Below are 17,186 nucleotides of genomic sequence, written 5' to 3' on the forward strand. Positions count from 1 at the left end.
ATGATTTCAAATTGCTCCAGTTGATCAGATCAAAAAAGGGACTGTGGAGAGATCCATAATGAAAGGGGTGAATGGGCCTTAAAATAGCAAAGGCAATCCAGGGTAAGCTTTGGCTTGAAGTGCAAGCTCATGTATTCTTTAGCAGAGCAGGAATCACTGGTCAGGAAAGCTATCTTGAAGAGACCTAATGAAAGCATATCAGTGAAAATGTCAGTCTGGTGTGCAGTGGCTATAAAAAAGGGAAATTCTATGCTGGGAATTATTTGGAAGAAAATAGAAAGCAAAAATTGACAGAAGTAAAATTGCAATGTAAATATGCATGGAATTATTTGTATATGTATTAGTACAGAAACTAGAAAAGAGCAATCAAAATGATTAGGGGATAGCCAGAATTATTCTCTAGCAAGGAAATTACTGCAGGCAAATTTGAATAGAATTGTATCAGTAAAATTTACAAGAAAAGTATTATCAAAGTGATACATTATTTTATAGTTTAAGGTTATTTTTTAATCTTTCCTGATGTTATTGCTGTTTTTACATAGATGATTTCAACTATTTGTTATCTGCAAAATGCATGAATGCTGTAACACAAAATTAGGTCTCTCTCCCATATGTTGTTTGGTTAAAGCCACCTGAATATGAATTCTCTATAGACCATACACAGAAATCATTCTTCCACTGTTCGCATTTTCAGATCTTCTGAAGTACATCTAAAACCATCGAAAAGCCTTTCCAAAAACAAAACACTATCAAGACACCTGGCAACTTTTGTTTTCCTTTCTCTAACCAGGTTTCTCCCTTCACCTACCTTGCAACAGTTTTAGTTGTTAGTTTTAACAAGCTTTCAGTTTTGAGATAATGTACTTTCTTCCAAAGCTCTTTTATTAATGAAGAACATGCAACAAACCACTCATATTGCATCATTGCTTGAACACAGTGGCTTCCTTCTGCAATACTATCAGAAACAATTTAGTACCCTGTATTTCAATACAACTACTGCAAGCAACAATATAAGATTTTAAGTTTGTTGATCAAACACATTTACTATGGTAACATCACCTATATACAGATTTACCTTTAATCTGCAGTTATTTAATAACTGCAAGAAAGGAATTTCTTTTGTAGTTGTTAAACTATACTTCTGGTTCCACCCACTTTAACAATAGTTCAACTGTATGCTTCAGGATGAAGAAAAATGAAAAGTAACTTGCATCTGATCATAACTTTAATTAAAAAAATAAAACAAGGGGCAATAGTTTTTTTCACAAAATGTTAATACCTACATGTACATTAAGAAGAACATTTACATTCTGTAAAAGTGGTATGCATACTGTAATATTTACAAATTTAGATAAAACAGTATAACTTTGAAAAGATTGAAACGTACATTAACATCTATACCCTTTAAATAAATACTAATGCTTTTCCAGTGAAACTCACAGATTTTTAAAAGCTGATCCCTGAAAGATCACTACAGTATTTTAGCCAAAAACCCAAACAAAAATAAAAAGCAAAATTAATTTGCATACAAGTAAATAGATAAAATGTTTATTGAAAGCTCCCATTAGTGCAGAATTAATATATGCTCATCTTTGCCTATGCTGCTCTATTGCTCAAGAACTGTAGGAGATACTTCAGATGAATGAGGTATCCTACCCAGCATGCTGACCAAAACAATCAAGCACAGAATCTATGTGCCAATAATAATAGCAGTTATGAGTAGGAATTCATAAAGAACAGAGGAATACATGCTTCCCAGAAGATAAATTTGGCTAGCATCACCAACACTGACCAGACACAATTCTATCTCATTTCATAAATTTCATTTCCTGGACATGGCAATATAGGCTGGAAGGTAAATTTACTTTGGGGTGAACATTCTTAGTTCTTTATTCATTTCAATCTATTTTGGATGAGTTATTCCACTAACCCAGGTAGGTCTTTCAATTTTCAGTATCCTGTTCCTTGTATTAATGGGACTACTGTCTTTAGCTTACATAATTCTACACTTTAAAATACATTTTGGTTTTTTTTTCCTACTCTATTTTATGAGGCAGAGAAAGAGGAATAATAGTCTAAAACCATTAAAACTCTCATTGATTTAAAAGAAGTGAAAAAATTATGGTAGAAATCCCAAACAAGAACCCAGAGCTCTGAGAGTAAACAGAATTAATAACTTATGTGTGATCCTTTCACAGTCCCTGGTCTTTCAGCTGACACCTTCTGAACAAAGTGTACTTTTAATAACACCCCTACCACATTCAGTGTCCAGAGCAGCATGTATAAAGTAAATAAGCCAAAATTGGGAGGCTGAATAAGGTTGTTGTTTCTATAGCAGAGGTGGTTTCACTTTCTGTGTGGAATGTGTGGAAGGAGAGTAAGGCATAATTTGTAGAGTTGGATTTAAAAACTCTGAAATAGTAGAAAGACTAAAATGGAACTTTTTAGATTTCTTTTTAGCACAAAAGCTTCCTCTACAATCTTGGTATAGTAAGTATATATCTTTCTGAGTATACTAACATGCTAGAGGACCCCATGGAGTCTCCTATACCTAACAATTTTCATAATCGTTCTTTGTAAAAGACACTTGTGCCAAGAAAGTCCATAAGAAGCTTCATACTGTAAGTTCAACAATACAAAAACAACAAATGCAGGAAAGAAAGTTATAGCGTGAATCATATGTAAACACAGGTAGTCCTCCCTTAACAACTACTTATTTAGCAACTATTAAAATTACAAAGATGCTGGAAAAAGTGGTTTATGACTCAGAGTGTTTGGCAACTGGCTTGCACTTACAACAGTTGCAGCATCTTGCAGTCCCATGCCATTTAGCACTTTCCCAGGGGCTTTCAAGGAACAAAGTCAATGGGGAAGCTGGCAGAAATCAGGGTTCAAACACATGTGATGTCTCCCTTAATGACTGCAGGTGATACATTCAACAAAAAAAAGGATTGTGAAATTGGGCTTGGTCACATGATGCCTTACTTAACATTTCATTGCTGAACAATTTTTCTAATCCCTTTTCTGCTTGTAAGTTGAGGACATCCTATTGCAGTTCCTATGCAACATCAATTACTAAAAGGTAACTTATAACAGAGTGAGCGCCTGTTACTTGTCCCAGCTTCTGTCAATCTATCAGTTCAAAAGCATGTAAAAATGCAAGTAGAAATAGGAAACACCTTTGGTGAGAAGGTAACAGTGTTCCGTGTGCCTTTAGCATTTAGTCATGCCGGCCACATGACCGCGGAGACGTCTTCGGACAGCGCTGGCTCTTCGGCTTTGAAACGGAGATGAGCACCGCCCCCTAGAATCGGGAATGACTAACACATATATGTGAGGGGAACCTTTACCTAACTTGGAAAGTGGAATAGAAATATTTGCTGCAGAGTAAAATCCTTCAATTCTTTCAGTTAAAGGAAATTACTCAACACAAGGCAACTATTTTTGGTTGGTCAAAACAAAATAGAGAAAATAGCTGCTCGGACCCCATTCCTCTTTCACTCTTAGGAAGAAGAAAAAACAAAAGTGCAGCCCTAGCACTTAAATCTGCAGCTGATTTTCAATACACAGGGAAATTCCCAGCTCTCTGACCAGCTCTAAAGTAAGAACATGGGGGCAGAACAGTGGGGAACTGTTTCTATTCTATCTATCATCTGCACAGATGTTATCAGAAAATATATGTAATAGCCTTCCCAGCAGCTCCAAAATGAAGCAACTTGAGACTTATCAAATTCAAAATGTCATTTCTGATTCTTTAGAGTATGACTGAGAATTGGAGGTGTGGATCCATAGCTTGAAAAGAATCCTCAATTTTCCTTTTTAGATGGTAATGGATTTTTCTCAAAAATTAATTTGACCCATTAATCAGAGGATTCTCTGAGCTTGGGGCTGCCACTGGACTGAGTTCTAAGGAAGTAGAGAATGCAAGTTTGCCTCTGCTTTTTAACTTCCTACTTGTGAAGAAATGCAGGGCACAGAACAAGAGAATCTGCTTCAGAGTGGGATGAGACAGAAATGCTGTAATTTCAACACACGATGCCTTGAGGGACATTGAGGAAAAAATGTACTTAGAGGCAAACAAACTTTATTCCTGTGCTCCCCTCCCTCAACTCTAAACTTTTGGGCTACCCTCACAATTTCAAAGTTATATCTGTAGAGGTGAACAGAGAATTTCCCTCATGCTCATATTTGCAACAAAAGATACATACCCTTATAGGAAAGGACCAGATGATAAACATGATGGCATCTATGTTTAAAACATCTTATGAAAGTCGTTAACAACCACTCTGCAAAAAGAGATATCCGTAGGACAATTATTGCATCTGGTAAGTTTTGCATATTCAAATCAATGATATCTCTTCACTTATTTCTTGTACCCTCTAGCTAAAGCTTACAAAATCTTTACAGCCTGAAGAATCTTAAGCAAATCCTCAAGACAATCCAATTTAATTTACCTACATTGCTTACTAAACATCCACATTATTTGAATAATCTAAAATTAAAGTAAAATTCTATTTATTACTAACAGTGACGCTGAACTGTGTGGGAAAATGTTTTAAATGATATATACTTAAGAGAAGAAACAGATGTCTCAATTAAGGTTTGTACCCAGATCAGAGGGAATGGAGCAGAGTGAACAGAAAAGTTGTCAGACATTTGGCAAGATGCTTTTCCACCAGCTGAAATCTCTTAATTACCAATCGCTCGGGCATGAAAAGCTAGTGGATGGACTCAACTTCCTGGGTTCCAAGTTATATTGTTGGGTAAATACTCTAAAGTAAGTATATTACAGTGTCATCCTTGTTCATCAATTTGTTCATTATAATCTTTCTTCAGCCTTATAATGCTTCAAAGTACAAGTAGTCCTCAACTTATAATCATTCACTAAGCAACCGTTTGAAATTGCGACATTGTTGAAAAAGAAGTGTCTTATGACCAGTCTTCACACAACTGTCACAGTTCCCCTAATCACATGGCCATGATTAGGGTCTTGACAACTGGCATACATTTCTGATGGCTGCAGTGTCCCAGAGTCATGTGATCACTATCTGCACCCTTCCCAGCCGATTAATGACAAGCAAAGTCAATGGGGGAAGCAGGATTTGCTTATCAACTGTGTAAATCACTTAATGACTGCAAGGAAAAAAGGTTGTAAAATTGGCCAAAGCTATATGACGCTGCACTTTAAACATATTACTTAGGGATGAAGTGGTTTCACTTAATTGAGGACTACTTTTACAAGGTCTTTTTTTGTCCATATTGTTGGACAAATGATACAGAGGAGTACCCACCAATGACATAAGAAAGAATTAGGTTCCAGCCACTAATGAATGCCCAGACCTCACCGACAGTCACATAACTATAGAGATATCCTGATCCAGTCTTTGGAACTCTAACACCAAATTCTCAGTAACAAAATCCAGCCAACACATATTGTTTTCTTTGTATTTTAATAGACTGTAATTTGAGAGAGGGTTCTTTACATGCATATACAGGTAGTCCTTGATTTACAACCATTTAGTGACCATTTGAAGTTACAATGGCACTGAAAAAGTGACTTATGACTGTTTTTCCCACTTAGGATGATTGCAGCATCTTCACAGTCATGTGATCAAAATCTGGACCCTTGGCAACTGGCTCATATTTAGGATGGCTGCAGTGTCCCAGGGTCAGGTGAGCACCTTTCGTAACCTTTTGGCAAAGGGGAAAGCCAGATTCACTTTTTAACCACGTTACTGACTTAACAACTCTGGCAAGAAAGGTTGTAAAATGGGGCAAAGCTCACTTAACAACTATCTTCACTTAGCAAGAGAAATTCTGGGCTGAATTGTGGTCATAAATCGAGGACACACATACACATCTCAAATACAGATGCTGCAGAGAAGTCCCTTATCAAAATCAAACACTACTCTGCACCACTTTGCATGTTTACTGAGATTTAATGTGCACTATGCACAGAATTAGTCTAGGAACTAAAATTGGAAATTGTGATTATAAGAGTAGGAAGTCTGTTTGTTCATTGCACATATTGCTCCATTTTTAAAAAAATTAAAGTATCACATCTATGCATAAATTATCCTGGAATTAAGAATCATCTGCCAATATAATCTCATGTTAGAAGAAGAGAGAGAAGACATTCAACTAGTTAGTACAGAAGCAGCATTAAAACTAAGCATGTCTTCTACAGTGATGCAATGCTTTAGATTTGATTGGAAGGGGTACTGCAATAACACAAACACAGCACGTGCCTGGGACTCATTAATGGACACAAATCACCACCCCCCATCTTTTCTTCTGCATTTGCCTTCAATGAATCAGATATCATATGTGTTCTTAAAATAAACTGATGAGATGTAACCACAGGTTAGAAAAATGTAGCACAGCTTAAAATACAATAAAACAAGAAACAATAAAATAAACTAGTAAAATGAAGGTAAGATGTAAAGAGGTCCAAACACAATAAAGCCAGGGTTACAACTAAGAACTTAAATACATATTTCAAAGTTTAAATGACAACAAAGAAAAAAAACCCTGACTGCTAACAATTGAAAACACATCTGCAAGAAGATAATTCAATCATTTAAGTCCAAACACTTGAATATATTTATTATTAATAATTTGCCCCAATCTCTTTATAGAGGCCAGTAGAAAATATATTGAATAACGTCCAATGGCACAAGGACTGAGACACTTAAAATTCTTTCAAAATCTGAACTCTGAAGGCATAGTCTGTGAATGAAGAGTTGTAAAAAACTTTCTCTGTGACAGGGGACACTGGTAACATTAACCAGATGCTGCAAGTCATAAATTCATTGCATTATCTAAGTGTGTATTACGCATCCCAAATGGACTTGAAATTTTTTGGAAAAGTATGCAATCACTTAAAAAGGTTAGAAAGTTTGCAAATCATCATATGGTGTAACGTATGTATGTATGTATGTATGTATGTATGTATGTATGTATGTATGTATGTTCACAGATAATAAGCAAAGGAGTACATCTTCTGAGGATGATTTCATTTTCCGTTTTGTTTTGTTTTGCAATGGATATTTTACTTTCTTTACACTAAAGGGCTGAGGTACTTAAATGTTGGCAAAAACTGTTCTAGCAGTTGACAAGCTTTTTTTTTTTTAATGCAGCAAACATCCAAAAATAGTAACTGTGAGGGACTCTTATCTGCCAGCCTTGAAGATCATACGTTAATTCATTTTCAGGGGGGAAAACACCAATCCTGGAACTTTTCAGAGTTTCTGTCTACCCCACAACATATGGAATCATGCTACAACTAAAAACATGCTGTATCTTTACAAGGTTCAGGAAGGAAGCATTGCCAACACACCCAAATTCTCTACTGAGAGACACTGAGATTAGTAGCAAGCTAGAACTGAAGGTTATAAAGCCAGAAACATACACGACAAATTTATACACAATGTGCCAGCATGAACATATGCTCTACAAAGACTATATACCAATATAACAAGAAAAACTATTTCTTTATTCTAAGAAAAACTCCTTTTTTTATAACTTTAATTAGTTATGCCAGCTGCCATTAGCTGAACAATAATAGCTTTAAATCAATGGACTGTATTAGACCAAAGACAAAGAAAAGTTCTATTTTAAAGCCATGGTTAGTTAATTTATTGATTACACAGTGACAAGCAAAGCCACTGCTGAAATTTGAATGAAACAAGGGAAAAGGTGTGCAGTATAAACCTAAAGGGTTAAGGGTTTTTATTACTGATGACAGCCTTCCCAATTGTGGTGTCCAAATATGCAGACCAATTCTCAGAATTAACAAAAAACTAGAGAACTTTTGGAATGTCCAAATATCAAGCAGGCATCCAAATTAGAGGAGGCTGGCTTACGAGAACACAGGAAGCTATGCAGTCATTCATTCAGCTCAACAGAGTTTGCCCCAATTGATAGCGGCTCTCTGTGTTTTTAATCATTCCAGAAAATGACTAGGATTAAATTTGAAACCTTTTGCGTGCCAATGAAAACTAGAATGAAATGTGGAATCAAAGAACAAATTTAATAATTATAGTACCACCATCTATAATGAAAAGGGAAACCAATTAAACTCTCCTTGAGATGTAGTCGCCTAACATTTTCATAAAAGCCTTCAGAGATGGAAAACAATTGTAATGAGCAAACTATAGATAGTTCAACAGCTATACAGATCTTATGATAATGTAGTTTTTCCTTACATTTGACACGATTCAGGCAGCTGCAATTTGTACTTTTTTCTGGTCCTAGACTTGATGGCATTAGTCCCTGAGCATCTTTTTATGCATCTGAGCACTGATATCATATCTTCCCTCAATCTTCTTGTCGCCACACAGAACTGCAACCTGTATATAAACTCTGAAAGGCTCAATTACTTGTCATTATTATATTCTTGGAACTTACCCAGTAGTCATTATTTCTTTTACTCCACTCTTCCTGAGATAAAACTGTTCTTTGGCACAACTGAACAAAAACAGCCTACTCACTTATCCTGAAAACTCTACAGCCTGAACACAACTGTTGATGTTGACACATCACTTGCCAATGCTGAAAAGCCATGGGGCCACGTACCTCCCCTGAAACAGAATACTATCAGAGTTACTACAATTCATGGGTCCAAACATCTTCCATATCCTTAGTCTTGATGTCTATTCTAAGTAAAGCCAATAACCATCATACTTGAATAATTTTCCTCTGATGCTTTGAGAAACTAATTAGTATGTGTATAAATCTTAAGATACCAACCCTCTGTAGTTTTTAAAGCATCAATGTGTTATCATCTCCACTATTATTGCTTCCTGAAATACACTGCAGAATTCTCAGGCGTTCTGGAAACTCCAAGCATGTCTGGAAGACATGAGATTAGAGAAGACTGCTGACTACTTTTTCTCTCTGAAGCTACAAACACAGAAAGTTCAAAGCAAAGTTTATTGTCCCGGAATACAGCACCAGAGTACAAGCTTGATTGGGGTCAAATTAGACTAGGCTAAAATGTCTAAACTATTTTTCTTGGTCGATCCCGCACAAACTTTAGGTGGTCTATTCACTTACTAGTATGGTTCCGATACGACACCTCTTTTGATGCTCACCAGGCTTCATGCCTGACCTGGTACTTTTTCTATATACCAGTATATATTTTAATGGAAAGGTAGCATGTTTTAGATGCTATTGGGAGTTTTTATATTCCTATTGGGAAATCATTTTCTTAAGGCCAATGGCTGAGGCCCACAGCTTTGTTTGAAAGTACGCCCATCTGTCTAATAAAAAGACAAAAGCAAACCGAACTGGTAAGACAGCTTCAGTTAAGGAAGCAAGAAGGTGTAAGAGCTGCTTTACTATTTTGTGCTTGAGTACATTATCCTTGCTAGTCATTATGTAAGAATGCCCAGGATAAGTTGTTAAAAACTTCCAAATCTGGTCTATAATTAAAAAAACCTGCAGAATTTAATAAAAGGGAATTATGATTTTATTCCAGTGAAACTGGTGTCAGTTAAATTAAACATTATTTCTGTGGAACAGTTGATTTCTTCAAATTGGCATATATAAAAGATATGGGTGAATCTTAAAGCCACTCACAAACAGAGGCCAAACACCAGCTTGGCACTCTCTTTCAATATGCTGTACTTTGCATACCATTACAAGTTAAAACTAGCATTTAAAATGGGTGTGGAAATGGACTGGAAGCTACTACAGTTGATGAAGTATAGACTTGTTATAGTAGAAACTGCTCAGTTCAAGTTAGTAACCTAAATAACCTATTTTGGACCATATGTCTTGTAATGTAATAGTCTAAACCAGTGGTCGGCAAGCCGCGGCTCGCGAACCACATGCGGCTCTTTACACACTTTAATGTGGCTCTTGTGTGCCGGGCGCCCACTCCCCTCCCTCCTCTCGGGCACTTCAAAACAAGCGCCTCTTTCCCTTTTTTCTTTTCGACCCACAATGATTAGGGAGGATCCTGAAGTCGGGCGGGGCTGAGAAGCGAGGAGGCAGAAAAAGAAACGGAGGCTAAGGAGCTTCCCCCCCGCCTCCTCATAGCAAAAATCTAACCGGGGAGCCGGGCGGGCAGTAGCAAATTAGCCGATCACGCCGCGTGGAGGATCCTGAAGTCGGGCGGGGACGAGAAGCGAGGAGGCAGAAAAAGAAACGGAGGCTAAGGAGCTTCCCCCCCCCCGCCTCCTCCCAGCAAAAATCTAACCGGGGAGCCGGGCGGGCAGTAGCAAATTAGCCGAACACGCCGCGTGGAGGATCCTGAAGTCGGGCGGGGACGAGAAGCGAGGAGGCAGAAAAAGAAACGGAGGCTAAGGAGCTTCCCCCCCGCCTCCTCCCAGCAAAAATCTAACCGGGGAGCCGGGCGGGCAGTAGCAAATTAGCCGATCATGCCGCGTGATCAGCTAATTTGCTACTGCCCGCCGGCTCCCTGATAAGATTTTTGCGGGGGGGGGGAGAAGCTCCTTGCCTCCGTCTCTTTTTCTCCCTCCTCGCTTCCTGGGGCTCCACCAATGGGGGAGCAAGACCCACCCAGCGCCAGGCTTTGGGCTAACACAGAGGTCTGCAAAGGTGGCTGTTTTAAGACTGGTGAACTTCAATTCTCAGAATTCTGGGAGTTGAAGTCCACCAGTCTTAAGAGCCAATTTTGCAGATCCCTGGGCTAATATGATTGATGCCCTTGGTGGACTTCAATTCTCAGAATTCTGGGAGTTGAAGTCCACAAGTCTTCAAGCTGTCAGGTTTGAAGACCCTGGGTTTTTTTTTCTCTAAAGGGTTAGGGGTGCAAGGGTCTTGCAACTTGACAGCTTTAAGACTTGCATGCTTCAATGCCAGAGTTTCTGAGCCAACATGACTGGAGGAGGAATTCTGGGAGTTGAAGTCCACAAGTCTTCAAGCTGTCAGGTTTGAAGACCCCTTGGGGTTTTTTTCCTAAAGGGTTAGGGATGCAAGGATCTTGTAACTTGACAGCTTTAAGACTTGCGTGCTTCAAATGCCAGAGTTTATTGAAACTAAAAACAGTGTACCATCCTATGTATTTTTGGTTTTAAAAGTGTGGCTCTCAAAATAAATTTCAATCGTGGTTTTGGCGAGATTTGGCTCAGTTGAAAAAAAAGGTTGCCCACCACTGGTCTAAACCAAAGAATGTCACAACTGATATCTGTGCTAAAGCTAATAAAGGGCACAAAGTCACTACCAGTATATAATCAGGAAATCATGCAGCTGGGATCATTTCCACACTTGAGCATAAGGATACAAATTAACAAGTTCACTAGATAGAGGAACATTAATGCAGTGTTTTTCAACCTTGGCAACTTGAAGATGTCTGGACTTCAACTCCCAGAATTCCCCAGCCAGCGAATGCTGGCTAGGGAATTCTGGGAGTTGAAGTCCAGACATCTTCAAGTTGCCAAGGTTGAAAAACACTGCATTAATGCTACAAATTATAGCAAGTGATAAGAAGATATATCTTTTCTATTTTAATTTTGTACTTATTAAGAAGGCATACAAGTGATTTCCATAAAGAAAGGAAGAAAGCATATTTTTTAAGGGAATAAAGGCATAATGAAAAATAGATAAGTAGAATAGGATAGCAAATTGCAATAGGATACATTCGTTCAGTTTTATACAGCAAGAACCATTGCGGGTAGCTAATTATGTATTCAAAAAATCACTTCCCCAAAAATGCTAAGAAGCTAATTACAAAGAAAATGAAAAGTACAATTTCAGTTTATCTTGTCACAGTTCATTCTGTCCAAACAGAAGATGAAAATTTTATGCTGGAATATTGAAAGTGTCACTGTATGTCATAACAGCTGTTCAGAAAAAAACTTTAGACAAAGGATGAATAGGCCCTGGCCTAAGGCATCAAAGCTTAGGAAGCAGCAATGCTGTTTCTCCTACCAAATCATTCCAAAAATTCTAATGTAGCTGCATGCTTGTGTGTGCATGCTGCCAAAGCATCATTCAATTTTCTGTTTTATTTTACTTTTGTTCTCCGACACTTTCTACCTGGGAACAGATCCATACTAACACCAAATAAATGAAAGTTTGATTATTCCTCTGTAGAGTGCACATATTTCTCAATAGTAACAGGAAGCTCACCTTTAGGTATGATCAATATAACTCAGTAGGTGACAATTGCAGCAATTTTGCATCATAGTCTATGCTCTATATGAACCTTGGAGATCAATGAAACTGCAATCAAAACTACAATGTACTACTGTACATTAATTCCATAAATGACAAAAAGCATTGAATTAGTCCTAACAATAGACAAAATACTTCAAAAGGCAAGCATAAACAAAGCTGGGAGTTGTTTTCAGATAATTACACTATAATTACAAAATCATAATTGCAGTAGTAATAAAAGCATCAAAGTCTGGATTCATTTATACCAGTTCACACATGTGTTAGTTTCACTCTTTATTTATTTAACCTTACTTATCTTTTTCTTCCCTTCAGTTTCAAAATTAAATAAAGTCTATCAAGGAATGACAAAACTTTAAGGTCAGTTCATTTCACTGGCAAGGTTCAGACATAATAGTATGCATAACCTGTTGTTACCTGTTTGGGTTGCACATTTCTATCTTCCTATCACACATTAAAACATATTTTAAAGTCCTAACAATGGATTGCAGGCTGTTGTGTGCAAATCTGAAAAACGATGACTTCTTAAGGATCCAAAACAGAAAACCAAACTACTTTGAACTAGCATTTTGTGCAATGTTTTGATTTGTGCAAAATAAATGGTTCATGGCTAGCCAGAAAAGCTTGCAATCAGTTTGCTGTTGAGTAACCTAGTTGATCTGATTTTACATCTCTTACAGACATATGATATATATGATAAATCATATTACAGATATGGTTCAACATATCTTACAGACTGCTCCAACTGTAATGAGTGGCATACAATTCCCTCACCATAACCATAACCCTTGTGTCACCCACACCCAAGGAAGAGCATTACTTAGAAATTAATACTCTCTGCCAATCTTCAAAGATACAAGAGTCGAGTAGTTTCAACATGGGACTCCTCTGGCATACCCTCTCTTCTCCCTTTTTTTATCTTCCACCACATACCCGACTCAAGAGGAATAGAAAGTGAGTGAAACAAAACCTTTCTTCTCCTATAACTTTAATAGCTCCAACCTTCATAGAATTTTAATTTTCTCTCCCCGTTCCAAAAAAAATGGAATTATTAGCCAGCCAGCCATGACTAAATCTAGAAAGACTGGACAGTCTACAGCCATCTGAGTCATTTGAAACCTAAGTACTCTAAAGTGGTTCGTGAAAGATCAGTCTCACAAGTGTGCAAACATGTTTTCATGTCCAAATGTGGCTCATGTAGCCAGAAGCAGTGGAGGGTCACCAGGACAATGATTGCTGTTGAAATTCGTGGTCGCAGACACCTAACATCAGTCTTGGTATCTCCTGTCCAGGGACAATGGCCTTCTGTATTTTTTAAAAGCTGGGTGAAGCTTACTTTAGGACTTACCTGAGGGTTTCAATCTATTGCATGCCACAAAATAGCAGCATATTAAAACACAGCAGCATGACAGTCTAATGGACGATTGATTTTGTATATGGCAGCTGTAGCAAGACTGCTATATGCACAAAGATGGAAATATTCTGAAATATCCACCATGAAGGAATAGTTAATAGATAATAGTACTTGCCAAAATGCAAAATGAACTTCTTGATTGAGAAGATAAACAAGTACATTTATTAGTGATTGGAAATCCTTTATGGACTTTTTGCTGAAAATGGAAAAAATGAACTGGTGACTTATAGATTTGATGAGTCAAATATTGGAAGGGAATTATGATGTAACCTTAAAAGAGGGAGGATAGAGGACAAATATATTTGTAACTGTTGTAAAGATCAGAAACAGATTCTTTATATATTTTCTCTTTTCCTTTCTTCTTTTATTTACTTTTTCTGTTTATTCATTTGTTCTGTATTTTTACTTATTCTTTTTCTTTAAATCTGTATGGTTTTATTACTGTACAAAATCCTTTAATAAAAAATTAAAGTCAACTCAGCAGTATGGTCAGGGAGCAGAAAAGATGGCATAGGCAATTCACCCTCATATTAAGAAAGAGACAGGATAGTTAGTATCTTTTATATGGTAGTTACTACAGCTGTTTATGTTGACAGCAGCTATGATGGGAAGCAGGAGAGATCCCTTGATATATGAAGTAACAATATAACTTCCTGGGCAAACTTAAGCAAAGGAGTCATCATTCCTTTCAAAGTCAAAATTTTTACTGCAGGAGGCAGGACACAAGAGACACAATATGGAAACCAGTTTTGAAACTTTGTGTGTAATTTGCCTAGGAAATATATACTGATTTAGAGTAATTGTCTCATGTCCCATTCATAGATCACAAGAGGAAGGAGGCAGAAAAAATAAAACCCCGATTCATAAAACAACCATGAACGAGATACACTGAGCAACCTCCCTATACTCTTTCCATAGAATAGTAAGGCAAACACGAGCTTCTTTAACCAGAAATAAACGCAGAACATTTTATTTAATTCGTAGGTTACAGCTGCATCAGGGGGAATATCCCGAACCCGAAACCAACCCGAGTCAAATTAAGCCTGAAAGGGTCCAGTTGTTGGATTTTAAGTGATGAGTCACTATAAAGAACCGTCCCCCCCCCCCCATGCATGATCCCAAAAAAGGACCATTTAAGGAAGGACTTCTGTCATCCCTTAAACCCAGTAAGCTTAGCCGCTTCAGCGCCTGGGATCTGAGCCTGGAAAGAGATCGCCTGGAAAGCGCCCTGGGAAGGTCGGGAAGAGAGAGAAAAACGGGAAGACGATCTGCCAGCCCCGCTCGCCAGCCACGATGTACCTAAGGCAGGGCGCATGCTTCCGCCCTCCTCCACATCGCCCATAGCTATAAACATTGCATCATGCAACACGCTTCCCCGCAAAATGGACTCTCTAGCTGGCGTGTGGCTGGGCGCCGAAGTACACGTCGATCGGTCCCAACCGCTCGGGGAAAAACTGTTCGGAGCCACGGCTTGGAAGAGTATCTGTATTTACGGCCCACCCCCAAGGCTCACGGGAGAAAGCGGAGCGGGGGCCCCGCAGCGTGGTCGCGGCTTTCTCTTTAGCGTGGTCTGGCTTCTTCTTTCCCCCTCTTCCTCTCCTCCCGCTCCCCGACCCGCGATCTCTCATTCAGGGCATCTCACAGCCAGGCTTGAAAGCCATCCCTACAAGGGAGATGGCAGAGGAGAAAGGAAGGGCAGAGCAAGGCGGGGGCCGGGGTGGGGGGAGACCTTGCCAGGGCGCCATCGGCTACTCACCTAAGCTCGTCTGCCGGGGATGTTTCTACTACAGCCGGTTTAAGGAGAGAAGAGAAGGGGGAAAAGAAAAGGGACGCTGGAGAGGAGCCGGAGTTGGGAAGCGAAGCGGGACCTGCCGGGTTGGCAGCGCCGGGTGGAAAGGGGGGAAAAAAAGGCTCACGAGAGGACACGCTTACAACCGCTCCCGCTGCTACTTATAGTGACTCCTCCCTCTGTCGACTGTCGTGAATGAAAGAAGGGAAGGGAAACTATAATAACACAGGCGCACACACGCACACACACAAAGAAGCTGCCTAGGGGTTGAGGAGGGCGGAGAGAGGGCGAGAGATTTAAAAAAAAAGGGGGGGCGCAGAGGGGATGGTTGCTCGTAACAACCCCTCAGTTCCGTCCTCCCTCTTTCTCCACCTCCGGCTTTTTTTTTCCCCCCGTCGCGGGGAAAGACAAAAGCGTCGAGCGGTCGTGGAAAAAACTGAAGGAGCCGCGCGTGCCGGGGGAAACCCCCCACACACACACACACACACGCAACGGCCGTGTGTCGGCCCTGAGCGCGCCCACGCGGCTACAAATCCCGGGTGGGGCTCCGACACGCGCGACAGCCGCCACCCATTCCCGCCTAAAGGTGTGGCTGTGGGCAAGGCCGGATGTCGTTGGGCCTCCCTCCCTCGCACGCGCTGGCAATTGTCTCTCCGAAGGCGCGGCGGAAGCCACTTCAAAAGCCGAGCGCCTTTTCCCCTCAGAATTCTCGGGCGGCGTGATTTGGAGAGCCTCCGATGAGGCCGGCTTTCTCCGTGGTGAGAAAGAACAGCTGGAAGGGGTGGGGGGAAAAAACGGCGTAAGTTTTCTCCTAGCCCGGAGTTCTCCAATTGTTTCGGACTTCAACTCCCATGATCCCCGCCGAGGCAAAGGCAGGATTCCGTGCATCTCCACTTCTTATGACCCCCCTAAAACCTTCAATGTTTTGTCCATTCGTTGGGGCAAGGGAAAATTCTTTAAAATATATTCCGATGTGCTGCATTTAATGTACCCAAACTGGAGGGCCCTCCTAATTTATTAATAAAAAAAATCTTTTTCACGGCTCTTCTGTAAGTGTGAGTGTGCATTTCACTGGCCTATGTCTAACTGAATTAGGGTTTACTAAATTACTTAGGTAGTTATCTGGAATCACGGAAACAAATCCAGACAAAGGGTATGCAGTCATAATAAAAGTAAAAATCTGGGGAAAATGGCAAATTAATAAAGGGCAACAAGTTAATACCATAATCTATAATAATCACTGTTCGGAGGAAATCCCCTTTAATAAGTTCAATGGGACATATTTCCAGATGCACAGGTAAAGCAGGAACAATAACATGTTAGACTTAATACAGTGGAGGAGGCTGAAGCCTTCATTAAAAAACATAGTTCCCTCCTAGAGGACGAAAATAGGGGAGGTGGTGAAAAAGGTAGTAATATGCAAGATATGAAGGAGGGGGGCTGTGGCTCCACCTGGGGACAGGGAAGAGGGAGCAATGTCGAAAATGCTCAGGTCACAAAAATAAATGTATTTGAAATACTATGATAATTGTTGATATACTAGAAAGTGACAAAGAAAGAGATGATTGAACATATGGATGATATAATGTAAAACAAGATTCTGCTTATGCTCATCTTTTATACGTTATTTTTAACATTGTAAAAACTGTGAGATTTGGGGGGATTTCTACCACTAGCACGGGAACTGCCAAAATTTTCTTTGTACCCTTTTTACCTTTCCCTATAAATGTTCAAAAAACAATAAAATTCTTTTTTTTTTAAAGGAACAATAACATGTTAAAACAGGTGCAAAACTCCTTTTAATGTAAAAGTTGAATTTCAACGTTTGGCAGGTGCTCT

General features: G+C 39.3%; 1 protein-coding gene across 1 annotated transcript in view; it reads right to left on the reverse strand.

Moving 5' to 3' along the window:
* SLC7A1 (solute carrier family 7 member 1) overlaps window positions 1–15,812 on the reverse strand; it is a 48,666-nt gene extending 32,854 nt beyond the window's left edge. Inside the window, exon 1 of the mRNA XM_081952701.1 lies at window positions 15,315–15,812. The gene's annotated coding sequence lies outside the window, so the exon portion shown is untranslated. The remainder of the gene's footprint in view (window positions 1–15,314) is intronic.
* Between the last annotated feature and the right edge of the window lie 1,374 nt (window positions 15,813–17,186).

The sequence above is a fragment of the Natrix helvetica genome (genome assembly GCF_964273705.1).
Source record: "Natrix helvetica genome assembly, chromosome: 4".
In the NCBI taxonomy this organism is placed as follows: domain Eukaryota; kingdom Metazoa; phylum Chordata; class Lepidosauria; order Squamata; family Natricidae; genus Natrix; species Natrix helvetica.